The sequence below is a fragment of the Tachypleus tridentatus genome, chromosome 6 (genome assembly GCF_004210375.1).
Source record: "Tachypleus tridentatus isolate NWPU-2018 chromosome 6, ASM421037v1, whole genome shotgun sequence".
NCBI lineage: Eukaryota > Metazoa > Arthropoda > Merostomata > Xiphosura > Limulidae > Tachypleus > Tachypleus tridentatus.
In genome coordinates this window covers 145,098,418-145,125,845 of record NC_134830.1, presented here as the reverse complement: position 1 = coordinate 145,125,845, position 27,428 = coordinate 145,098,418, and the positions used below count along the sequence as shown (strand labels likewise).

The 27,428-nt window shown below is 32.0% G+C and overlaps 1 protein-coding gene across 3 annotated transcripts in view; it reads left to right on the top strand.

Moving 5' to 3' along the window:
• Positions 1-19,832: 19,832 nt before the first annotated feature.
• LOC143253953 (uncharacterized) overlaps positions 19,833-27,428 on the top strand; it is an 86,019-nt gene continuing 78,423 nt past the window's right edge. For 2 of the 3 annotated variants that reach the window (XM_076508607.1, XM_076508608.1), the window contains exon 1: positions 19,847-20,261. The gene's annotated coding sequence lies outside the window, so the exon portion shown is untranslated. Of the gene's footprint in view, positions 20,262-27,428 lie in introns of all 3 variants that reach the window. The other variant, XM_076508611.1, reaches the window with a different exon arrangement.

The following is a 27,428-nucleotide window of genomic DNA, read 5'->3' as shown; positions in this document are numbered from 1 at the left end:
AAACCAAAGAGAAAATAATACCTTAAGTATAATCACTATTTCAGATTTCTTTTGCACTTTTGTCTTTCAGACGAAAGCCATTTTGCGAAATAAAAGAAAATTAAAAAAGATACTTAATAAAGCTTAATATTGGATCATTGTAAGAAAAATTACACAGTTCAGAACTTTAATGTTAAACTTATGTAGGTAGTCTGGTTGTATGTCAAATTCACTTTTACAGAAGGTTATTCCTCACTAACACAGATCTGTCTGATATTAAAAAATACTTATAAATATATTATTTGTGGTACAGTTATCAGCCTTAGTTAAAGTTAATATCTACCACTGATATTTTTTCCAATTCTTTGTTGTTTATTATATATCCTTCCTCTCCAACAAAGACAAAAGTGAAGAACATAAGTTTACAAGTTTTCGACTGCTTAATTGGCCCCCGCATGGCCAGGTGGGTTGAGGCGTGTGACTTGTTATCCGAGGATCGCGGGTTCGCATCCCCGTCGCACCAAACATGCTTGCCCTTTCAGCCGTGGGGGCGTTATAAAATGACGATCAATCTCACTAGTCGTTGATAAAAGAGTAGCCCATGAGTTGGCGGTGGGTGATGATGACTAGCTGCCTTCCCTTTAGTCTTACACTGCTAAATTAGGAACAGATAGCCCTCGTGTAGCTTTGCGCGAAATTCATAAACAAAGATTGCTTAATTCTTTTAATCTATAATAGCTACTCTGTTTAGACCTATTCAGAAACATTAAACTTGTGGCATTTGGAACAGCTATGGCAATATCTCACATTTTACCGAAAACTCAACCCTGTGTATGAGGTCAAGGCTGGTGAATCATTGTGATTTTTAATTAATAAACAAGACTATGTGACCTTAATAAACTTAATTTTATCAAATAAAGTTTTGTTTGGTGAGTATTTCAATTGAAACGTTTTAATGCAGTCTAACAAGTAACTTAAAATGACTTTTTTTTTCAGAAGCTGACATCGATGGTGAAAATGCTTAAAAACCCTGGACAACAAAGTAATGAAATCGCTGAAGCGTTAGAAACTAGTGTTTCTGATAATGCTTTTAGTATTTAGTAATTCTACCAGAAACTAATCTTTTCAACTCCAATTTAAACTTTTATGTACTTGTGAAGACAACAGTTCCATGTTAATTTCTGCATTAATTTTCAACCGAGATTTGTTGTTTCTGCACTATACAATAATGTTGATGATAAGTAGGCTTCTATTGTTTTCACTCATTCCATTTCATTGGTCAGATGAAACATATTTTGTATTAAGGGTGTACTGCAAGTAGAAAACGATATTTCAGATAGTATTAAGTATCGCTAAAAAATAAGAATTTTTAGTATGTTTTATTGGTTAGAAGAAACAGTCATTTAATCAGGAGTGTCTTTCAGCCAATGCTACCAAATAATGTTATGGGTTGTAATGAATGCCAGCATAACTTTTATGCATTTCAGTTAGCTTCACTGGTTAGTTGTAAGACGTTTTGTTGTCATGGTTGGCTTTCAGTTGGTACTAGAAAAGGATATTAACGTTACCACTAGCATGTGTATGGTGTTCGTGTGTATTTCTTGTAATAAGAAGTGACTCCCATCCGATAATGGCAAATAATGTTAGAGGTAGGTTGAGTACCATCAGGATATTGTGAGTTCGTTTACCTTTGTTGGTCAAGTGGAGTATGTCTTGTAATTAGAGTTGACTTTCAGCTACCTCCAGTGGCACAGCGGTACGTTTGCAGACGTAAAAAACTAAATAGCGGGTCTCGATATCCGTGGTGGGCAGAGCACAGATATTCTATTTTGTAACTTTTTCCTTAACTACAAACAAACTGACTTTCAGTCAATATTGGCAAGTGGTATTAGAGGTGGTACAGAATATAGCATAAATTTATAGCGTACATTCACCTTCACTTGGCTAATGAAACACGAAACATAATCAGGGGAGAATTTCAGCTCGTGCTAGTGAAAGATATTATAGGTAATGCCGAATACCAACCAGAAGTTCAATTGGTTTTATTGGTAATACAGAGTTTGTCTTGTAAGTAAGAGTGACTTTGAGCCAATACAGGCAAATGATGTTTGATTTAGTATTAATTACCTGTAAACTTAGTTTACTGTGTTCATGTGTCAGACGTAATACGTCCTCTAATCAGTAAACTTACAGTCGATGCTAGATGCAGAGACGGTACTCAATATGGAGATAATTTTTATGGTGTTTACTTGTTTTTAATGGTGAAGTGGAGTATGTCTTGTAATCAGTGGTGACTTTTAGTAAGTGCTGCAAAATGGTGTTAGAAGTAGTGTTGAGTATTGGTGTAATATTCGTGATTCCACCAAGAATACGTTTTCATAAAGATTATTTTTCTTTAAATCAAATTATTAATGATAAATATAATATTATGGTACAACTTATTTCGATACTTATTATAATGGTAAAGTATGGAACAGCAAATAATGGTGAAGGAGGGAGTATGCATGAGCATATTCGCTTATTCTTATGCGGAGATTATGATCACGTAAACAATTTTCCAGAAAGTAACGCTTGCTTTGTTTAATATAAATTTAAGTGTAAAATTACTATTTTTAAAAATAATTGAACTATTCAAAGCAACCAACAATTTAATTAATCGAAGAACAGGCTGTAGTGCTATATAGTGTTGTGTTTTTTTTTTTTTGTAAAGTTACGAGTCTTAAATATTTGTAGAAACAATTATTGTGCTTTCATGTGTGAGTGTAATGAAATATAAGATAAATAAACTCTGAATGAAATAACATTGAAATTTCAGTGATATTCTTGCCTTTCGTTTACTAATCATTTGAATTTTATTTGCATGAACAGTTCTATACAATGCTCTCCAGCTCCCCCCACTGGTATGTCTGTGGATTTATACTGCTAGAAACCGGGTTTCGACACTCATGGTTGTCAGAGCAGAAATAGCCCTTTGGAGAGCTTAGTGCTTAATAACAAGCAACAGTGTTTTTAAATAGATTTTTTCGTACTCCGAAGATGGTTCCCAGAATTCCTGATCGTATAGGAGTTTGATGATTTACTTAGACAAAAAAATAATTTTATTAAAATTTTTTGATAGAAATTGTAGAATGTCTCAGACAACTGATAACGTTTCACGTCTTTTAGGAAATAAAATGAATAATTTATGTTAAAATAACGAAGATTTTAATAGAAGTAAACAAAACTCAGTTATAGCTTAATAAAATCTGAAATTAAAAGAACATTATGGAAATAAATGTAAGGGAAACAAAGTTATCTGGTCAGTATTTCGGTCAAAATGCTTCATTCAGAGCCTATCAGGATAAGACATTCGCAAAAACATTAAATTTGTATAGTTGTATAATTATTTATCTCTTTCAGCTTCTTTCGGCATTTCTCAAGATTTTAAGGTTTAAACGACGCCTCTGTTATTCATCACCCCCCAGCGGTTCAATGATAAGCCTGAAGGCTTATAACACTATAAACCAGGTTTCGATACCCTTGGTGAGCACAGCACAATAGCCTGTTGTGTAGCTTTGTGCTTAACAAAGAAACAAACTCAAACTCAACTATGCATCTCGGCAGAGGTAAAATGTCTCTTAGATCCTTTTTCATGACTTGAACTGCTCAGACACAACAATAACCAAACGTAGAACATTCAAGATACTGAGAAATCCAGAAAGGTTAAAAATGAAATAAATACCCAGTAAAACACCATTAGATCAAGTGTTCTCACTAGATACCCTTCCTTCTTTCAGAGGTGAGCCAGAAACGAATAGGAATTTGTATATTACGAAACTTTGTGAACGTACGTAACGACTTGTCTATCTATTGTAGTTCACTCTAAATCATGGGCTTGGTCATGGGGACCAACATCGTAATGCTTGTTGTAGTTGAGTCAGTAAATTTAGCGACATCTCAGGAATTAGGTTAAACACTATAAAAGTCAATTGATCTCCTTCTAATATAATGAAGATTACTTTTTTACGTTGTGTACGGTATGTAGTATCTTGGGTTTGAAGAACAAATGTGAATTTAGAGAGAGAGACTTATTGGCAATTTTCTTAATAACTATACATAAGTTTGTATTTCCCTATTCAAAAAGGAATTTTACTTTCGAATCAGAAATTAAGAGTATGCGTCCCCTGGTCCCACCGCCTATGAATAGTATTACTTGTTTTGTAAGTGGTCTATTTAGTAATTTCTAAATAATTTCATTGTTCTTGTTGCAAAGAGTATCAGTTGATTTCATAAAATTGCAGATCTGTATAGATGTAAAAACGCTGGTTTTGGTTGAGAAAATTTTTATGTAGAGGAAACAACGTTTCAACCTTCTTCGACCAGCCGTTTTTACATATATATTTTTCTCTACAAGTGGGTTTTCTCGTCATCACTGGAATTGCAGATCTATCTTCATACACTATTAAGAGGATGACAACCATCAAATGGTGAAGTGTAGTTATTTTCTATATAAATGGAGATATTGTTAAATGTTTTGTTCTTCAATAAGGACATGACGAATATTTAAAGAAATATTTGTTTGGAGTAAGTGAAATTCGTTTTAGAATACGTGATATGTTACTTCTTTTAAGTGTAACCATCAATGTGTGGAACAAACTTAAACGACCCCAGAAAACGTTTCAACATCCAATAGGTCTCTACTGACTCATAAACACTTCATTAATCCTTAGATTTCAACTAGTCTCTCAAAGATGTATTTCTCTTTGTATTGGCAACTGAACTAAATAAAAAAAATATGGTGAAAGGACCCTATTAAAGTACCACGTAGACTATTATTCTTCGTATCCATAGGATTAACTTTGAAACAGGAATTTGTCAACACTGTCCTTTAATCAATTCTTTATCGATTAAAAACGTCATCAATTTTTATCGTTCGCTTTACTTATTTTAGGCGAGACATGTGCGTTTTCATTTGAAATAAAATCTATACCTTTACTTAATGAAATTTTAAGTTGTTATTATTTGAAATAATATTATCATATTATTATTATTTGTTATTTTTCATTAGTTAGAATGAGCAGTATTAGGCTTAAGAGTAGTGAACTTACTTGTAAATATCCTATTCTATTGAGCAACATATTTCAGCCCTTAGCTTATGTAGACGAGGAACTATTAGAGGGAGGGAAGGCAAAAGGAATGGAGAAGGATATGGATTATGAACTTAAAGAGGTTATAACTATAGGTGATTCCTACACACAGATAGAATCATCTGTGGGGTAAATAGGGAGAAAAGAATTGAATTATGCTATGGTGGGACACAGGTGGATGACAGAGCAAGAGATATATTGAAAAGGACTGGCAACAGTGTAGTTTTTGTTGTGCATGTAGAGCTAACAATATAGGGAGTAACAAGTCAGAGGAGCTAATTAATAAGTGCAAGGGGTTGATAGAAGTACTTAAGAATAAAGGCCATAAATCAGTTGTATCAGGGATATTACCAAGAATTAATTGTAGGGAGGAAATTCTAGGCTGAAATTGATATGTAAGGATGAGCAGGTTAGTTGGTAGGAGGAAATATTTTGGAATGGATTGTTTACACTTAAGTAGGAAAGAGTCTGGCGTATTTACAAGAGCTAATAGGAAGAAGGTTGAATACATTTGGATTTCTGTTAGTAGATACCAAGGAAAAAAGCTCTGAGTAGGAATTTGTTACAGGCAATCAGATGAAACTGATGAAATCAGTGTGAACAAGGTTTCAGCTCTTAATGAGTCATAATTATGAGCGATTTTAGTTTTAGATCTATTTATTTGGAAACGCTAGAATCAAACCGTAAGGGCAAAAGGTTTCTGGAAACAGTTCAAGACACATTTATTCACCAATTGGTTAAGGAACGTACTATAAAATAATAGTATTTTAGATTTATTGTTAACCTGTAATATAAAAATGCTTGAGAGGGTAGAAACTGGGGAGCACATAGGTACAAGTTATCATTCGTCTATTAGATTTGATGTTTTGCTGCACATTGATATCAAGAATAATTATATTTTCATCCCAAATTTTTAAAAAAAAAATCGAAGGGTGTAACAATAATTATCTGTTGTGAATTGGACAGCTGAGCTACTTGGTGACACTGAGCAAATGTGGAAAAATGTTTAATGAAAAAAAATGTCAATGTTTGAAACAAATATATTCTTCACAGAAAGAAAAAAGTTAGCTGCAAGTGAATACGCTAGGATGGCTTACAAAGAGTATAAAAGACAAAATTAATGAAAAACATCACAAATTTAAGAAATTTAAACTGAGTGCTCTTATAGCAGGTTTAGAAGATTATGGAAGATCACGAAAGTTGGTCAAACAGCAAAGTAAAAAATCCGAAAGAATGTATGAAAAATTTAGGTTGAAAACATAAAAAGTAACAGTAGGGATTTATAAAGTACATTAGAGGTAAACAAAATGTTAGGACAGGGATAGGAGACTTAAGGGATGATAAATGAAGGCTTGTATCTGATGATTGTGAAATGGTTAGGTCATTAAATACTGTTTTGTTTTCCGTTGTTACTAATGAAGATTTATTTAATCAGTATTCCTCATCTTGAGCCATTGGTAGATGAAACAAAGTTGAACAAAACAATTGCATAAATTCGTAACTTGTTAAAATAAAATTGGAAAATTTAAAAAATGATAAGGCTCCTAGACCAGATAATATTTCCTTAGTGGTTTTAAAGGAGATTAGGAATTGAATATGTGAGCCACTTACCACGAAATTTTATAAGCCGTTGAATAGTGAACAAGTACCACCAGATTGGAAATTAGTTAATGTCATTCCTATTTTCAAGGGAGGTAACAGAAGTTGTTCCAGTAATTATAGGCCTACTAGATTTTCATCAGTTTTGGGAAAAGAATTAGAAAGTCTGATGAGAGATACTTTGCAAAGCCGTTTAACAAAGTTTATAATTTTATTGGATAGTCAAGCTAGTTTCACTAAGGAAAAAAATTTTACCTTACACTTTTTGTCATGTTTTGAAAATATTACTGCTCATATAGGCGAGGGTAAAAGTGCAGATTTCGTGTATCTGGCTTTCCAGAAAATATTTGACCAAGTGGCACATAAAAGACTTGTAAAGAAACTCATCTCTATAGGTGTGAGAAGTAAATTAACTAACTGGATAAAAATGTGACTTCATGGAAGAAAGCAGAGGGTTTGGGTTGTCATAAACGGAGTTCAGTCAAACTGGATTAATATTGCAAGTAGTGTACCTCAGGGTCTTAGGACCATTGCTCTTTTTTGATGTACGTTAATAGCATAGATGAATGAATGGTTAATACATTACTTAAATTTGCTGATGATATCAAGGTCTTGGGTGTTGCTGGCTGTGAAGAGGATACTGCTGCTTTACAAAAGGATTTAGATCACTTAGTGAGTTAATCAAATAAATGGCAGACGGGTTTTAATTATGACAAATGCAAAATATTGCATGTGGATTATCATAATTTGAATTATAAGTATAATTTGGGTGTGAATAACCTTAACAGTGTTATGAAAGAAAATTATCTGGGTGTAATGAATAACCAGTTTCTAAAGCCATCCAAGCAGTGTAATGTTGCTAGTGGTAAAGCAAATAGGATTTTACTTTGTATCTACAAAAAATGTAATACAAGTCTAAAGATGTTATAATTTTGTTGTATAGGTCATGGTTTTGCCACATTTGGAGTATTGTGTTCTGTCTTGGGCTTCTTATCTTAGTCTATTCGTTATCATATTTAGTAGTAAAATTTATTTAGTATTTTTAATATTAGATACTAATGGTATTTACTTAATGGCCTTGGTGATTGTATAAGCTACTTACTACGACAATTATTTTTTTTTATATTCAATCTCCACTACCTAAGACATCTATTTTCCAAAATGGTACCATAAATTATAAAATACATTACAATTACTATGATATCGAATGAAACAATATTTCTTTAAAATTTATCCCAAGACACAATATTCTATAATTTTGCATTACAGTATTGTTTTCAAGTGAAACCGATTTATACAATTGTATTTCACTCGGACAGAGGAATCAATAATAATACTGACAGATGTAGGGCAATATGGTCCTAACGTACGTACTAGTCATTTCCTCAGTGATGTCATCATGAACTACTTTCTTTTACTAGTAGCAAAGTTTATTAAAAACTATGTTCACTTTGGGGAGCGCGGATGAAGAAGTTAATTTGTGCCAAATGCGATACCTTTTTCTCTAGAACTTGAGACTCACCTAATTTGCACAGGATCCGTGCAAAACAAAATTATTTTCTCAGAAGAACAACAACACTCTATTCAAAACACACAAAAATTTGCCTTGATGTTTCATGATTCAATGCTTGTTGTCTTAAGTTAGCTAAAATAATTTTAATTTTAGTTTTACATTATATGCACACCTAATAAATTATAAGAACACTATATCTAATATTGTAATACGTTATGGTTTATGGAAAGTAAACTAACAATATGTATTAATTACAAGTTTTCGAATGAAATATATATTTACTTTGTTTGTCTACTTTTTCGTCTTTAATTAATGTAGTTCTCCATTACTATCTGAGATGTATTTAAATATTTACAAGGAATATTTTAGAACAGAGGAAGTAATACAAAGATTAGTTCTCCCAGCAGGCGACGTTAATTCACGACTTTTAACTTCAACTGTTTGTTTTGTAATAAAAATATTTAAATAAGGATTGTGTAGGAAAGCTACATTTTTTCTATCCAAGAGTATTAGGTGCGTCTCTTAAAACAAAAATAAGACGTATACAGGATACTATCCAACCTGTAGTCACAAAATTAAAAAAAACAAACCAAGGGTAGATATATTTTTATCTGTGAGTTTGTGGCAAAACATTGGCAAGGAAAACCTGAATTATTTCAGTCAGAAGTTGTTACTTGAAATACTTTAACATGCCAATGACCTTCAACGTTCTTGTCTTGGGCTTTAAACTGTGTGAAAATATCACTGAATAAAATGTACTAAAGACTTGGTTACGTTGGTTCAATCGAGTGACGCCAATCAATCCTTCATAGAATGCACTGTCCCTTGAGTATCATTTAGAGGATAAATTCAATATTAATGTAACATTCATCCTTATTTTATCTTGAGGAGTTCAACAGAGAAAAAACTAACTTTATTTGTAAATATTGTTTTGTGCCGATTTCTTCTAACTAGAAAAACTGAACTTTGTTTGTTTTGGAATAAGTAAACTTTCCTAGCTTGGATTTTTCGGGGAACGCAAAACGAATTCAAACCACACTATTAAAAAAAATATAACACTGTTGATGACATTAAACTACTGTTTATGAGGGATTACAATGGGACCCCCGGTAGTACAGCGGTATGTCTCCGGATTTACACGCGTTACAATGACATTAATCATGTAAATTTACTGAATGTTATTACTTTGTTCACCTAAATATTTAAATCTAACTTTACTTTTGTGATTAATTTCAGATAAATATTTTTCTATCCTTAGGAAACATGACTAATCCAAGAAATAATTCAACTAGTTCACTGAACACATGGTGTTAAAATTAATTAGTCTTCTGTTTGGCTATCAAACAACTTGTTTTGCATATATTAAAGTATTTGTAGTAAAAATAGCATTTAGATAGGGTTTTTCTCAAAGTGCCTAATTTATATTTCCCATATCTTTAACAAGTTATTTACAGTATTCCGAAAGAGAAATATTTATTAACTTAACTAAATTCTGTACTTTTAGGATATATGATATTGATTAGAAATTATCTTAAAGTAAATTAATCATTTCATGAACATTTGTTAAGAATTATGAGGTGACTCGATTTTCAAATAACAAGAAAAACAAAAAAACATTCGTTAAAAAAATGTACTAGATTCCTTTTAAGGGGGAAAGAAATTTTAAATTCTGGGGAGATAACAATCTCTGTAATTAAAAGAGCAATATTTAGTGAGGTCGTGCGTATTTATGCGTATTAGCTCATGTGGAAACTCAATTTTTCTATTGGTTAAGTTTTATAGTGATACTTTAACGTTTATATGAGTGCAACAGTAAATGACGTTAAACGTGCATTGCAGCATACGCGTACAAAACTACGACGTTTATATCATTAAATATAATCACGTCAGTAATATAAATAAACACGTAAGAGAACATATAGACTTAATTTTTTACTTTTATGTAACTTATAAATGACGTATTATCATTATATCTCAATACAAATTCAAACATGCACGTGAAAATAGACAATTACACCTAAAATTTATATACGCTTCACAAGCGAAGAAAGAGTTATCGCCATATAATCTAAGACAATTAGCTTTAATAACCATTCCACAAGATGTTCTACAAATAATACTAATACATTGCACAAAGGAAAATAATTACAAGTTTCTGATCATACAAAAATGCAATTTACACACACGCCTAGGTGGTTAGGGCGCTCAACTCGTAATCTGATAGTAGAGGGCTCAAATCTCCTTTCAGCCGTGGATGCGTGATGATGTGATGGTCAATCCACAATACGTTGGAAAAAAGAATAGCCCAAAAATTGGTGATGGGTGGTGATGACTAGCTGCTTTCTTCTAGTCTTATACTGCTAAATTAGGAGCGGATAGCCCAAATAGCCCTCACGTAGCTTTGCGCGAAATTTAAAAACAAATAAAACAGATATATGAATGCGGAACAAGTTTGAAACAAAAACATGACAACAATTGATTTTTACACTTCTTGAGAACAAAATTGTCAAAATTCACTGTTCTGTGACTGTTATACGATCACAACTGTTGTAATATATAAAGTATTATAACATAACTCTGACACACGCAAAGAGATAATTTACAATGCAATCATCTTTGGCTCGAACTGGAGAAACTTTGCAGTGAACAACTACATCACGTAAGTAAATTATTTTGGTTTTACGGAAGCCACGTTTTGTCATATTTTCAGTGAAACTGGCTTTCTTCAGCCTTTCAAAAACACCACTTAATACGCATAAGAGTTTTTCCCAAATGTAATCCCAAATAACAATATTGTCAACATAAATTCCAGCACCTGACATATTGTTGAGACATTGAATAATCATTCTCTGAAAGCTGCTTGAGAAATTTTCATCCCAAACGGCATTACATTGGATTGGTATATTCTATCAGGAGCAAAAAAAGTAGAAATTTCTTTTCCCATGTCAATTAAAGGAACAACCCAACATCCCTTCAGCAGATCAAATTTTGTGATATATCTGGCTTTTCCAAATTTATTAATACAATCCTTCATTATTAGAATAGAATAGGAATCTGTCTTTGTCAAAAAATTTATTTTGCGAAAGTCTGTACAGGATATAATCGAACTATCAGATTTAGGAACCAGTACACAAGATGAAAACCAGTCACTTTTACTGGGGTTCAAAAAAAGGTTTTCCACCATAAGATATTCATTTACGCATTTTATCAGCTTTTATTGGATTCAGACGATAGGAACGTTGTTTCATAGGAGAAGCATTACCTATATTAACAACATGAACAGCAATGTTGATTTGTTTAGGAACATCCAGAAATATACATTCATATTCAACAACTAAACTGGCAAGTTGATTTTCTTTTTACGAGGTGATTGATCGAATTTTGAATCAAGATTGGTCAAAATGTCAGAATTACTCAGTTTGATGTTGCATTCATCTCAATTATTTTCAAATTTACAGGCGTCTGAGTCAAAGAGATTGTCATCAGTATCAGTAGAACACACCATGACTAAAATGTTTTCAGATGCATCTGTTATGTGATAAGGTTTCAACATATCGATGTGACACAGCTGGATAGCCTTTCGTGATTAGGTCTTTCTACAACATAGTCTGTCTCATTGACTTTCCGAACAACTTTATGATACAGAATGGTATGCACTAGTTTTGACTTGTTTAGCACCGAAGTGATAAACAGCCTGTTGAAACAATTCAGACATAAAATTGATCCCCGATCAGACTGAACTTCTTTGGGCAAGCCAAAAAAAGTAAATTAATTAATCAAAGCCTATAACGGATTTAATAGTATTTTAATATGTATGTTTGTTTCAATTTAATATATATTTAGAAATGAATGTAACTTATATTGTTAAATGTGTATTGCGCAAGTCCCACCTGTTCTCTAAAGTCGTAGAAGATTTTCGAGAGTAAGAGTCAACAATGTATGTTTTACAAAAGCATTAGCGTATTTTCAAACATTATTAAGCCATGTGACATTCTAGAATTTCGCCTGAAAATTTTAAATCGATGAGTGCCCCCAGAGGCAAATTGGTATGTCTGAGGACTTATAACGCTAAATACCGGGTCTTGATACCCGTGATGAGAAAAGCACAGATATCCCATTGTGTAGCTTTGTGCTTAATTCAAAACAGCAACAAAATCTCGAAGTGCTAAGAAACAGTTTTAAAATATTGTTAGTCGGTTGAAGTCAGTATACTACAAGCCTTGGAAGCTATAATTGTAATTAACACTTATTAATCGGAAAACTATAGATATTTGACCAGAAACATTTATAGATTTCGAACATTGGAAACTTCACTGAATTAACTTCGGATGTTCGTATTTCTATGAGGACATTAGCTATTTTCGCACTTTATAAAAATTACCTGCATTTAGTACATCACAGTTTTTATAACAAATTATTGGTTGATAACCACTCTTTATGACAGCAACTTGCATATCATAAATAGTAGTTTGTTACTACTGATGTGAGCCATTGCTCCATTTTAAGATCTGTACATTTGTTTCACAACATATTCCTAACCAACATAATATCACCACGGAATGTTATAGCTAGGACATATATCACAACACATTTTCAAGATAGATATTCAAAATGTAGGACCAACAGTCACAATATTAAAAAAAATCGGTGTTCTCCAAAGCAGTTAGGGTAGCGATATGCTTCAAGCTCACATTCCAAACCCATCCAGAACAAAGTTTTCATTACGAAATACAACCTTCTGACAAAAAAAACCCCAAAAAAACCGAACATTGTGATATAACCTGGCACATTTCTTGGTACAGTTGATAAGGTGATAAAAAAAGAATTTTTAGCTGAGAAAGGCTCATAAGCCAAAAGTTCAAAAGCTCATAATCATATCACAATGAGTTTGATTTGTTTCAGAAATTGCATAATGCTAGGTGGAAGCTGTCTTCATTGGCCAAATCCCTCATTTTAAACAGACATATTAGATGAATGGCAGCTAGACAATAGCATATATTGCTAAGTTATTGGCAACTATACTAAAATATTGAGACATGATCATCATTTCATAAGTATGTATTAAAGTTTACAACAACAGAACACAAATCATGGACTCTTGTATTACTGGCCCAGAACTGGAAAACACCTAAACTATTTTCATCTAAAAGACCGTCGAAGAACTGGAATCACAGTAATTCTATTCGAATATTTAGCTTTTATAACCTCCAGTAAAGCTTCAATTGACTCAAGTGTAGTTAAATGTAATCTTAGAAGTAGACATCCATGCGCATTGTATGGTCTGTAATAAGGTTATCAAAATGTTTTATCTATGATTTATCTTGTCGCCCTTTGTATTAATTTGATCTAACGGAATTTGCAGTACCGCATAAAAGTTCATAATCTAAGTTATTAAATTGAACGTGATCAATAATCATTGGTGTAATTAAAGAGCAATATGTAACCTGGAATGCAATTCTTACAAAATACAATTAAAACTCAGTAATATATTATTTCTTCTTAAAAAGTAAATGCTTACAAATGTTTGGCAAATTTAACTTGAAATTAAATGATGTAATCTTAAAGTACAGTTAAATGTATTGGATCAGTAATACATTAGTGTGTTTGTTTGTTTTTGAATTTCGCTCAAAGCTATACGAGGGCTATCTGCGCTAGCCGTCCCTAATTTAGTATTGTAAGACTAGAGGGAAGGCAACTAGTCATCACCATTCACCGCCAACACTTGGGTTACTCTTTTACCAATGAATAATGGGATTGACTGAAATAGAAAGCAGGTTTGGTGTGACGGGGGTAAATTAGTATGTAAAGAATTAATTTAAAGGTTGTTAATTTATGTTTATTTCAGATCAGAACAAGCTAGCAATTTATATTAAACCTAAAAATTAACTTAGTAATGAATATAGCTAATTAAATATATTTTATTTTATCTTTTTACTTACCAAGATTAGAAAGCATTACTTTATAAGATGGATACTTTCGCTGTTCATTATATTTTCGGCCATAAACCCATCTAATATCTCATGCGGTTTAGCAACCTTAGGAAGCTTGGATTAGCTTTAAATCCATGTACTTATATAATAGGCCTGGCATGGCCAAGCGTGTTAAGGCGTTCGACTCGTAATATGAGGGTCGCGGGTTCGCATCCTTGTCGCGCCAAACATGCTCACCCTTTCAGCCGTGTGGGCGTTATAATGTGGCATTCAATCTCACTATTCGTTAAGAAAAGAGTAGCCCAAGAGTTGGCGGTGGGTGGTGATGACTAGCTGCCTTCCCTCTAGTCTTACATTGCTAAATTAGGGACGGCTAGCACAGATAGTCCTCGAGTAGCTTTGTGCGAAATTCAAAAAACAAACAAACTTATATAAACAATCCAAAGTTATACATATAATATAATATGTATAATAAAACAAGTTGTTGCTGCTTTTTAGTGGCATACTACCGTAATGTAAACCAAGTGCTCATCCCAATCAATTGACTGGATTTAACAAACTGTGTAAGCATCTGTTTGAGAATCTGTATCTCCCCTATTGCAGTATTTCAAATATAAGCTTCAAGGCATTTCTGAGAAATGCCCAAAATATAACACAAGCTAAATGACATAACCATGAATTCAAACAACCTATCTCGAGTGTGAAAACAGTAACCTGCTCTGATCAAAAATACATCAATACTTGTTACAGTGTTCACCCCGCTGAAATCACACAGAATTTGTTATTGCCATATTTCTTCCTGACAGTCACTAATGGAGATCACCGTGCACTTTTGAAATATTCTATGATTCCAACTTTCAACATTTGTATTATTTCAGTGCTAGTTACGTCCATATTGTTCTTGGGTAGGCTTAAAAGCAGTTATTTTATTGGATTTGCCTCATCAACGTCTCTATTGCGAGTATGATTGTGATATTTTTCAAATGACTGTCTAGATCAGCAAATCCATTAGCATGCTTAATCAGCAAGTCACTGAGTTAAAACTAGATTGATTGCATTCTACAACTAGTGACCTCATATTTGCTGCAAAGTATTTGTCGAAATGGAAACAAAAACCTTACGGCTCGCAGCTAAAATCAGTATTCAAGATTTTTACCACTCTAATGACGATTACAGATGGTTGATAAAGAAATATAACAGCTCCTGCTACTGGTTTCTTTATTTCCTGTCATTGGCCCAAGATAACCACTTGTTATAAACAAGAATTTTATGATCTTAGAAACTTCCACTGTTAGGGTTTGAATACTTACACACATTGTGATGCTCCTTGCCTCACTTGGAAGTCCTTCAATAAATTTATTGATCATGATCATTTCACAATATTCTATTACCATTACTAGGTAAACGTTTCTATACTCAAATTCAAAATTGCAGTGCATCTCGTTAACAACGGTATCCCAACTAGTGGGATTTGCAATTCCCGTTCCGAGATAATTAATTCCATGCAGTCACTTGTGTCTTCTTTGTATGAAGTGGTTCAGACGTTCTTTGGCTACATCTTTGAAGTTTGGGAAGAATAATCGTTCATCTCAGGTTGTACATTCTAGTACAATAGGATAGCTACTAAAGAGGTAGATTCCTGATTCCGTACACTCTATTTAACGTTGACTACAACCCTTGAGTTGCTTATCAATGATTTGCTTGTCACATATAATCTACTGGCCCTGCAAACACTCGGGTTTCTCCATGATCTACGATCACCTCCGTAGCTCACGTTCCTTCCAAGAGAGGATTTTTAATACCATACGGATTGGAATTTCTGACACTGCAGCTCGACAAGACAAAATTTGACTTTCAAATGCAAGTCTGTTTTGTCCTGAGGGCAGCTAATTGCTTTTCTTTACAGAAAGATTTTTACCTGACTGACCGATCACCCTTCTAACGGGCAAGATTCCAGTGATGAAAGATTTCTTTTTGGTGACTACCCATCATCACTTGCATTTCATTAGTGACATTGAGTTTAGTGGTATGGTACCTCCTTCAATAAAGAAGCTTCAAGCTTAACTTCAAACTCTCTTTGTTGGTCTTTACACCACTGATTACCAGTGATGTCTTCCATTAGTGGCAAAATGGTTCAGGTTGGTGGTGTTTTTTCAATAGTGGTACTTCTCTTCCTCCTGTAGACCTTGATAAGAGTTTGGGTTGGACTTCTCTGGTCAGCATATAGTGTCCTGCAAAGAACATATCACCTGGTACCAATAACGATCCACAGCTGCTTTGGTTTCTGTACTGCCTGGGCTTAACTTTGAAGAGAGAGTTTCATATAGCGTTCTTAATACCTTAAACCTTTACTAACTATCTTTCTCTCATGACTATAGGCTTAAGGGCTTTAGGATAATGATAAAAGTTAAAGATAAATGCAAGGTTTTACTACAAATCTCATTACTTTTGATACAAACTGTTCTGCCATAGCATTAAACTCATTTCATTTATCTCATGCATATGATTTCCTGTGGTAAAAACCATTTTAATACAAACTCAGATTAGCATATTCTCTGAAGAGTTAAAACGTCCAGCCGTTCCTCCTTTCAGAGTAAATTATGTCATTTGCAATATCAATATCTTTAGTTATGTCATGATAGCAAAATATCTCTTTCCTTACTCCTTTATGGTATTTTCTGATATACATCCTTCCAAAAGAGTAGACAGGTCGAGCCTACAAACTAGAGGTTAGAAGAATATTAGATTATGAAGTGTTAATAGGTTACGTACGTTACATATTAAGATTTCAAATAGCTGAAATTTTCAATTTTAAGTTAAAAGCTATTTGAATTTCGATGTGTATCAAATTTAAGATATTTGCCAACAAGCCTGATACACAGTATTTTCTTTCTTAACACAAATATGTTTTAATATTCAAACAATAATACAATTTATAATAACAATTATCACAAATAGTAATTAAAAATATTGGTTTATATACAAGAGTTTTACAAATTTACAAACAATACTGGATCTCATATCTTGTCTGTAACTTATTTTTTTATCGACGTCCAGTTCACGACGAGCAAATTAATTTTATGTTAATACACAGATACACTTTACTTGACGGGAATGTTCGCGAGCTCTATTTTTATTTGGCTGACCTCAGGCCACTTATAAGCTGGTATTTACCGAAGAAGATATCTAATGTCCTCGTAGAAATACTTACGTCCGAAATTAACTCTCTGAGCTTGAATGGTTCGTAATGTTCGAAATATATAAATTTTTCTGGTCAACTTTTGTAGTTTTCCGACTAATAAGCGTTAATCACAATTATAGTTTCCGAGGGTTAAAGTACACTGATTCTACCTGATCAATAACAATATATAACTGTCTCTTGACGTTTTGTGGTGGTTTGCTTTTATATACCAATCACGTGAGATTCTCGAACGTTTAACAATGTTCCACGACACACTAGTATTTTCGTAAACCATATATTGTTGATTCTAGCTCTCGAAAATCTTCTACAAATTTAGAGAACAGTCAGGATTTGTGATGTCGAGAAACCCACTAGTTGAGAAATTTATATGTATATATCAGTTACATTCATTTCTAAATATATATTAAATTGAAACAAACATATATGTTAAAATAATATTAAATCTGTTACAAGCTTTGATTAATTAATTTACTTTTGTTAGCTTGTCCAAAAAAGTTCAGTCTCATCAGAGATCAATATTATGACTGAGTTGTTTCAACACACTGTTTATCATTTCGGTGCTAAACAAGTCAAATCTAGTGCGTACCATCCTGTATCAATATATGTCACATGCATAAAAACTATACTAAATCAAGCGTAGGTATTAAAATAAATGTATATAAGTAAATTTGTTACAAACTCCATGTCTCTTTAATCTATAACTAAGGTTATTGAGAATAAAGAGTCAAATCCAGAAGGTTGACAATGATATTAATCTTTGTTTACAAAGAAAACAAATAGGCAAACATAATGCAAAAAAAGACAAATCTTATCGTGTGTGTGAAGGGGGAGTGTTAGAAAAAATCTGGTAAAACTTCGATGATTTTTTTTTGCCAATTAAGTGTCTTCCATCCTGAAAAGTATACTAAAAATCTCCTAACTTTTATGAAAAATAAATGTTATATAATATTAACTAAATGAAAAACTACAGTTTAAATGTTTAGCATTAAACTAAGATGAACGCTAGATGAAACTGAAAAATATCAGTTGAAACAAAGCAGTTAAGCTTCCTAAAGTTTAAAGTAACGCAAATCCCTTGAACAAAATCTGAAATTAAAATTATACACTAGCATAAAAAGTTACAAAATCACATATAACAGAAACAAAAGTAAAAGCTGAAAACTGACAGTTGTTTTTCTGTATCATTTTTCTTATAAGAACAATCCTGGCTTTTTATGTATAACATATCAGCACTAACAAAGTTAGGTGTACAAAAGCGTGCCTCAAACACACACATGACCCATGTCAACTGTGAATTGATCATTAGGGCAGTATAGCTCCTTGTGCCCTGGTGGGACAGCAGTATGTCTTCGGATTTAAAAGGCTAAAATTAAAAGTTCGATTCCTCTCAATGGACACAGCAGATAGCTCAATATGGCTTTACTATGAGAAAACACACGTACAGCTCCTTAATATTATTTGATTTACCAACAGAAAAGACAGCTTTCTATTTCTGAACTTCATTTGTTATTTTTCCTGCAATAAACTTGGTTAATTGCCAATCAGTGAACTCCCATCTCATATGCACGAAAAAAGGAGTATTGAAGTGTTTACTTTAGAAATTCTCTGCACCCAAATAGAAACTCTAAAACACAACAATTTCAAAATAATTACATCCTAACTGAGGGCTAGCAAACACATAGTACTTCCCAGTATTACAAATACATTATACTGATCTAACTACTCATACTTTGAAATTTTAAATTTCTGTTCTATTACCTGGTATGTATAACGACAGTTTTAGTGTATCTATTTTCATTTTTTAATAAATCTTGATTGAAATGAGTGGCTTTAACAAAACTCTGTAGTATATCAAAATCACCTTTCATAACTATCACCATAGCTCCCTCATAACACTCAGCACATTACTAGATGCTGATAGCCTCAGCATCCGCAATGTCGTATACAACTTTCTCCAAGCTTGTGTTAATAAAATGCTTTTTGTAACTTGTATTCACGTTCTTCTAAAGCTTTTTGAAAAATATTTTTTATGCTCTTCATCTAAACATTTTTTTAATAACTAATCCTGGTATGACTGTTTTTCTTTTTGCATATTTGTAATCATTGCTAAAAGCTCTTAAGATTCTTTTTCCTTTTTAAATTAAGCATCTTGTTAGACCTACATCCACGTTTAATTTATTAATCATACTCTGATATAACTTTCATTTAGGTAAATTATTTTAGAATTGATAAATAAAGAAAATCATTGAAAAATAAACTTTGATTGTGTATTGAAACAAAATGACTTTTGTCAAGCTTATTTTCACAGATGTTTGAAAAAAGGAAAAATATATAATATATTTAATTGAGAACATTGGCTTATTGAAGACAGGATTTTAAAATTTCGCACCAAAATGTTCCTAGAGAATCATACAGCCGCCAGTTACGTGATAATTTGCTAATTTGAGAAGTGTCGCATAAACCACTTATAAATGAAAAAGCTCATTTTTATATTTAAAAAAAAATACTTGTTGGCAAAATAACCAAGGCATAATCTTTCTGCGTAATATGTTTTTTCTTTTCTTAAATATTTGTAGCTATTAAATTTATGCTTGATATGTTTCACCAGGTACCGCTTATGAAGCTGCTGTAAAAGTGTTTTGATCGTTGGGATTGCTCATGTTAGAAGTTTATTTTGAATTTGATTGAAGAATGTGATGACGCTGTAAAAGTATTATAGTTTCAGTAACTTTCGTATCGAAAAAAACAAAAAACGCACCTTCTTATGATTACAAGCGTTCACTGAGGAGTAAGATGAGATCATGGCAAGTCCGAGAAAATTTAGTGAAAAAATTGCACTTCACAATCAAAAACAGGCGAGGGAAACTGCCGAATTTGACCAGGTTATGCGGGATGTTCTCGGTGCAAAACGGGCAAGTTGAAACAACTTAAGTTAAAATTAGTTATATAACATAAAGTACAAGAAAACACTAATTACAAAATGTTACTAGTACCACTCGTTCTGGTACTGTACGCACAGTTCTGAGTTCGAAGACAGTGAAATGTGTAATTTACATTCTGAACATGAGTTTGAACTTGAAGTTTTTCTTTTAATTACTTTTATATGGCAAATCATATGATTTAAAAAGTACTATTATGAATAGTATTAGTCAATACTTTCTAATGCTGTAATGGTATGAAATGTTTCTGTTTCAAATTAATTGCCAAAAGTTTAATTTTTCAACTCTATTAATACAATTTTTATGTAAAGTATTTTCCAAACATTTCGGTGTATATACCAACAAAAACATTCTGTTCATAAGCCAAAAGTGGTAGTACATTTAGTAACAGTGTAAGTTATAACAACTGAAAAAAACTTGTGCTGTTATTTCATCTAGTCTCGGTTATCTAATAGTAATACTAAGTTAGAGTACAGTAATATAGTTTTGATTTTTGCCTGAATAATTATAAAATAAACATGGTATAAGAAATTTTGTTTTGAAAATAAAAAAAGTATTAACAAATATTTCAGAGTTTTCTGAAATTACGTTTATTTATTACATAATGCAAGCTAAATAAATTGTAAAAAACAGTTTCTTCAGTTTTATATACAGTAACTTGTAAACACATAACTCCATAAACAAAATGATTTGTAATACTAAATTTATTTTACAGTAACAAGGTGTTATATTCATGATTGATTGTAAAAGTAGCAATGTTTAAATTCAGCTCATAACACTAGCTTTTGTAACATCAAATTGTGTTATAAACATCATAAATTTGGTCAGTTATTTTCTCTAGTTCTGTAGACAAAGAAGACTAAAATTATTTACTAAGCTTTAATGAATCCACAGTGAAAGTAGATGTATTAGATAAATAAGTTAAATTAAGTACAGGTCATTGCATGTCAAATCATCCAGGGGGCTGCAGGTGACCCCCACAGAATGCCTTGGAAAAATTCACAGGTGCTCATCTACCCACATAATGAACAATTGCCAAAGATTGAATCAATATCTCTAATAGTTTCTGATTTACAGCCCTGTAAAATTTAGTTACTTTGTTTTTCTTTTTGGCAAATTCATTTTTGGGCAACTTTGGCTGCTTAAAGCTGCAAGAGTAATGGTGGTAGAAGGCTGAAATTTGCAACGCTGACTGAATTAATCTCACAGAATTCAAAATTGGTCTCAAACCACGTTTATCTCTCTTAGGATTTGCACATTGAGGCAGTAAAATCACCTGAAAACCCAAAATCGTAAAAAACATTGGTTTATGTAATAAGTCATAGCTCTAAGACTTAATATGATACAAAGTTGATTTTTTTTTCACACTTCCTATAACATATCAGTTGATAAATCAGCAATTGTTGTAATTAAAGGTCTGTTAGATCTCCTGTGAAAAAATATAGCTGCATGCAACTTTTTATGTTCAGGTGTGTTACTGTGTGCAAATATATCCATACAGTTGTGAAAAATACCTGTCAGAATTTTATAAATCCCACTGAAATATTCTAACCAGCCTTTCACAATGTTAAATAATGAAGTTGTAGGAAACAAGAAAGACTTAATTCATTTTTGAACAAGTTTATTGGCATAACTAGTTAGATCACATGGCAATGCAAATATATTGTGTATGCATTACAGTTATACAGATATGGCTGAGTTTAAGATTCGTAATATAATAAATACAAAGGTAAATCAGACACAAAAAGCACAGTGCTACAACAGGGGATAAATGAGAAAGATTATAGTCACACCAAACTGCAATAATCACGACAATGAAATGTTTCAAAAACTGCTTTGGCGATAAATTAGCCTTAACAACATCAAATAAACATTGCTTTGTTCAGACAGCTTGAATAAATTTCTGAAATTCGAGTTTGATTATGTTGAGATCACTTTAACTTAGAACCTAGTGGCAAGCATTACTGCCTTGCACGGTAGATGCACTTATCAGACAGAATATGTTGGAAAGGAATCCAGCTTTCATCTTTACGTGACCTTGCAGGCAATGAGAACAGTTTGTTTCTTGATTTCTTCATCAATGACACCAACACATCGGAATGTCCATTTGATCTATCTTTTATGTTTCCCACATACCATTTATGATTGTGTATGCATGCCACATATTTTCCTGGCTGATAATTGTCATTGCTATCATTAGACCCTATTTGAGCTGCTGCAGCATCACTTTCACTGTTACTACCAACAGTTACAACTGTGTACACATCTTCATCTTATAGCCTTCTCATATACAGTATGTTGGTAGAGTGGGGAATAAAGCTATGATGTGAACTAATACCTGCCGCAGTTTTGCATTTTTCATGGTGCTTATGTAGATCAAACTTTACACAATTCTGCAGGACTGATTCCTGATTGACAAGAAAGAACTGAATGCCCTGAATGTGGTCCTTTGCCCAATGGTACATATCAAAGACACTAAACATTTGATAATTTATTTTTCACAACCTTGGTTTTTTTTAAGATCATGTTCAGAGATGTAAGAATATATGGTAAATGCTGATTAGAATATTTCAGTGGGATCGTGAATTATTTCAAAATTGTATGGATACATTTGCACACAGTAACACACCTGAATTGATGGGTTTTTTTTTTCAAGTAAACAGTGTATGGTCAGAGGATACTTTAAAACATTATAACTCAAAATGTTGGTTGAACACCATCCTGATTTGTTTTGTAGATCATATTCAGAGATGTAAGAATATATGGTAAAAATCTGAAAAGGCTGAATTACTGGTGACATGGTCAAACTATGGACTGAAGTAGGGCTATTTTTAGCTAAATCATATAAAGTTGCATGCAACTAAATTTTTCTACAGGAAATCTAATAGACTTTTAATTACAACAATTGCTGATTTATCAACTGATATGTTATAGGAAATTTGAAAACAAAATTCAGCTTTGTATCATATTAAGTCTTAGAGCTTGGCTTATTAAATAAACCAATGTTTTTTACCATTTTGGGTTTTCAGGTGATTTTACAGCCTCACTATGAAAATCCTATAAGAGATAAACTTGGTTTGAGACCATTTTTGAATTGTGTGAGATTAATTCAGTCAGTGTTGCAAATTTCAGCCTTCTACCACCATTACTCTTGCAGCTTTAAGCAGCCAAAGTTGCCTAAAAATGAATTTGCCAAATATAAAAAAAAATTAATTAAATTTTACAGGGCTGTAAATCAGAACCTATTAGAGATATTGATCTGATCTTTGGCAGTTTTTCATTATATGGGTAGATGAGCACATGTGAATTTTTTCAAGGCATTCTGAGGGGGTCATCTGGAAAATTTTCCAAAATCTGGATGATTTGACATGGAATGACCCATACACAAAAAGTAGAAGAAAAGGTATCCATTTATTCCATTAAATAGAGTATGCAGATGTACCATAATATCAGAAACAAAAATGCATTAAAATGTGTGTAAACTCAAAAAAACATAATAAAACCAAATTAAAAATATATATTTAAAGTTTAGTACAAGATATCTATAATTGTAATGTATTTATGTGGTGAAAATTATGACTTGAAACTGTAAATGTAATGACTGAGACATATTTACATGTAACAATTAGTAATTCATTAGCTGTACATGTTTAGCATTTTAAATTCAACAAAAATGTATGTATTCTGATGTACACATAACATTAGAAATAAACCCTATTCATCATATTTATAAGCATTTAAATTATTATATATAACCTACTAGCGAACTGAATTCCTTGTATAACTATCACCAAATTAATGTCACGTAAAGATAAAAGTGTATGTTGTTACGTACATGTACTATGTGTAATTATTGTCAAGTCTTCTGTAGTGAAACACTGTAGTTGCTTTAACAGGTATCCTCTGTCTGATTTCCACTTTCTAATATCAGCCATACTTCAATTATATATTGTTTAGTTATGTGATGTATTTTATGTTTTTTTTACTTAATGACCTCTTTTGATGTGATTTGTTTTAAAATATCAAGTAAAAAGAATCTAACTTTTTGTAATTTTTAACACAAAATATATATGCATTTTATCAGAGGCATCTGCCACTTGTTGCGCTGCACAAGATGCCACACTTTATGCATCACTAACATACAAATATTGGTAAAGTTTATATTAATTCAGATTTAAACAAGAGTAAAAGAAAAATTGTTTCATAGTCTAGTATTCAAGAATTTGTATTAATAACTTCAGAAATAAATAATTGATACATTTTTACTTCACTAAGTCAGGCTAAGAAAATATAACAATGCACCTTTCTTTAAGTGGTAACTTCAGAGAGAACGAATTACAAAGCTTTAGAACCTATGATACTGCTGCTATTCACAATTACGTAAGAAACTTTTATTTTTAGAATATTGTAATTATTATGTCAGTAGAATTCATTTCTTTGAGTGTTAAAATTCTAGACTGGATGTTCTCAAAAATGAATTTTGTTCCCTGTGGAGTCACAAAGGAGTTGAAAATAAGGAGCAGCTGTGACTCTTATAACACACATCTGGTCTTAAAGTGTGTAGTATATTTTGTGGCAATGCAATGCATTCCAAGAATGCTCTGATTCACTAATATATTCCTGATCCTTCTTTTTTTAGTATTATACACCTTTTGTGATTGATTTCTTTTAAAATTGTACGATAATTTTAAGATAAATGGTATTTATTCTCAATTGATATATTAGTTACCTGACAAATGAGATGTCTTGTATGTTAAACCTTATAAATAAAAGGATTTCTTCAACAGAAAATTTTTAAGAAGTTGTGTTCTAGGCACTTCTAAGACCTTTTTAAAATAGCATAATTACTAAAAGTGACTTCAAGTGATGATAAATTACCTAATTAGTAGTATTACAAAACTATTAGAAAATTTGTACTTTAATTGCTTCCTTGTTAATAATTATCTAAAGAGACATTGTGAATAGTAATCAGTCATTTGTGAGTTGGAATTTGAAATTGGGGTAGGTGTAGTAGAACAGAAGCTGTACAACAGATGTATTTTTTAAAACTGTAGTATGTTACTGGTTTAACCAGTTAAGTTATATAATTGAGTACTCTGAGCAGCAGTTACATTTTTTAAATAAACTAATCAATTACTCGAAATTTCAGTTAAGTTGATTTTCATGAAGATAATCAATCAAAATTATATTTTTAATTATTCTAACATTTTGTTAATAGAAATTCTGAATATATTGGTTATTACACAAATATTCAACTGTAATTCTTCTGATTGTTAATATCTTTGATCATTCCAACTATCCAATTAATAAAAGTATTGTCATTAGGTTTGCTTGTTTTCGAGCACAAAGCCTTATAATGGACTATCTGTGCTCAGCTTCATTTCAGCATTGTAAGTTGCTTTCTTTTGTTTGTTTTTTACTTTAAGTTTAATCAGCTTTGGTGATTTAAAGGTGCTTCTAATTTAAGCATGTCATATTTGATTCCTAACAAGATCAAACTTATTCATCTTGCCTTCGTTGAGGATGCTGTACAAATTTGACTAAACGATTGTGATCAATTAATGAAACAATCAGTGAGCTACTACCACTATTCACCCTCTCTAGTTCACAGTGTTTGTGGTACAAACTTCACATTTTCTAGAAAGCTGGAAAACCATAATTGTAGTGTGAAATTGAACTAGAGTTTGTTTTAATGAAGATTCTGGGGAATGTACAGCTGTCTTCATCCACTGTGTGTTTTTTCACTGCTATCTTGGTGAATGTAATTTTGGTGCCAGAATGTGTGTGCATAGCTTACCCCATGATTTTCATAATATACAATGATGTAACACTCAGAACTGACTTTAAATTTGAACCAGATTATTTTTTTAAATAATAATAATAATGCATAAATTAAAATCAACTCTATTTTATGTTAAATACTCTGGTGATTTAAAGAAATTGAAGGTGGAGTGGCCAAGATGTAAATGTTCCTTTGATTTACATTATACACATGTAACAAACTTTACTACTGTGAAAACAAGAGTGTCATTTCGGATGACAAGGCACCAGTTATGATAGATTTATTTAAAAACCTAGATACAACTGGATACACAAGTCAATTAACTTGAAGAAATTTACAAGTAAAGCAAGGAGTAGGTGATACCATGTCCAATCCTACAACAAAAGATGTACACTTTGTTATAAAAATATAAGTACTTATAATGAATGAAAAACAATAACATCAATTACATAAAATTTTACACTTTCAGTAACTTATATTAGTGCCATAATATAATATTATAGTAACTTATATTAGTTTCAGTTTCTCATCTTGCATAGTCTGTCTTGAATAAATATTTCTTCCATCTAAATTGTATTATTACATTTCACATCCTGAAACACAATTGTTTAAACTTGCATATCCATCTAATTAGGATTGCTTTACATGAAAATGTTCTCCATTGTCATTGCTATGTTAGCTGTTCTTGACAGATGTGTTCATCTTTCATTAGCATTTCACAACTGTTATTTTGCAACACGTCCTCAGTCCATAGTTTATCTTTGTCAAAATGTGAGGCTGTTATAAATTGGCATTTCAGTTGATGAAAAAGAAAGCTTAAAGCTTTGTTTGATATTTGATATTTTGTAACATGGTCATAAGCTCTAAGACTAGTTAAACTAGCCCATGAGAAAGTATAGTTGAACTGTCTGGTTATTTTTGGGTGCTTCATATGTTAGTGTGTGAAACTATTCTGTGGTCTTGGTAGGAACAAGGACATACACAGAAAATGCAGCAGTAGTGTGAAAAGAACAAAACAAACTGGAAGGTAGATTTTATTTCAAGTCAAAATGGAGGGGTTTTTGGAGAAATTCACTGAAAATTGTACGAGTCATAAAATGTGGATGACACAAAGAAGTACAGAAAGCTATCACTAAATACAAAGACTGCATAGAAGAAAATCCAAATGAAATATAAAGAAGAATATGAGAAAGATAAGTGAGTTCTTCAGAGTTGGAAACTAATTCACAGTTCTTTTTTGATCAGACAGTGATTGATGTCCCACAGCCATTATAAGTTCTGTGAAAAGTACAGATTAATGAAATAAGGAAATTGATTCAGCATAAAAAATTCAAATTGATGACAACGACAAAACATTA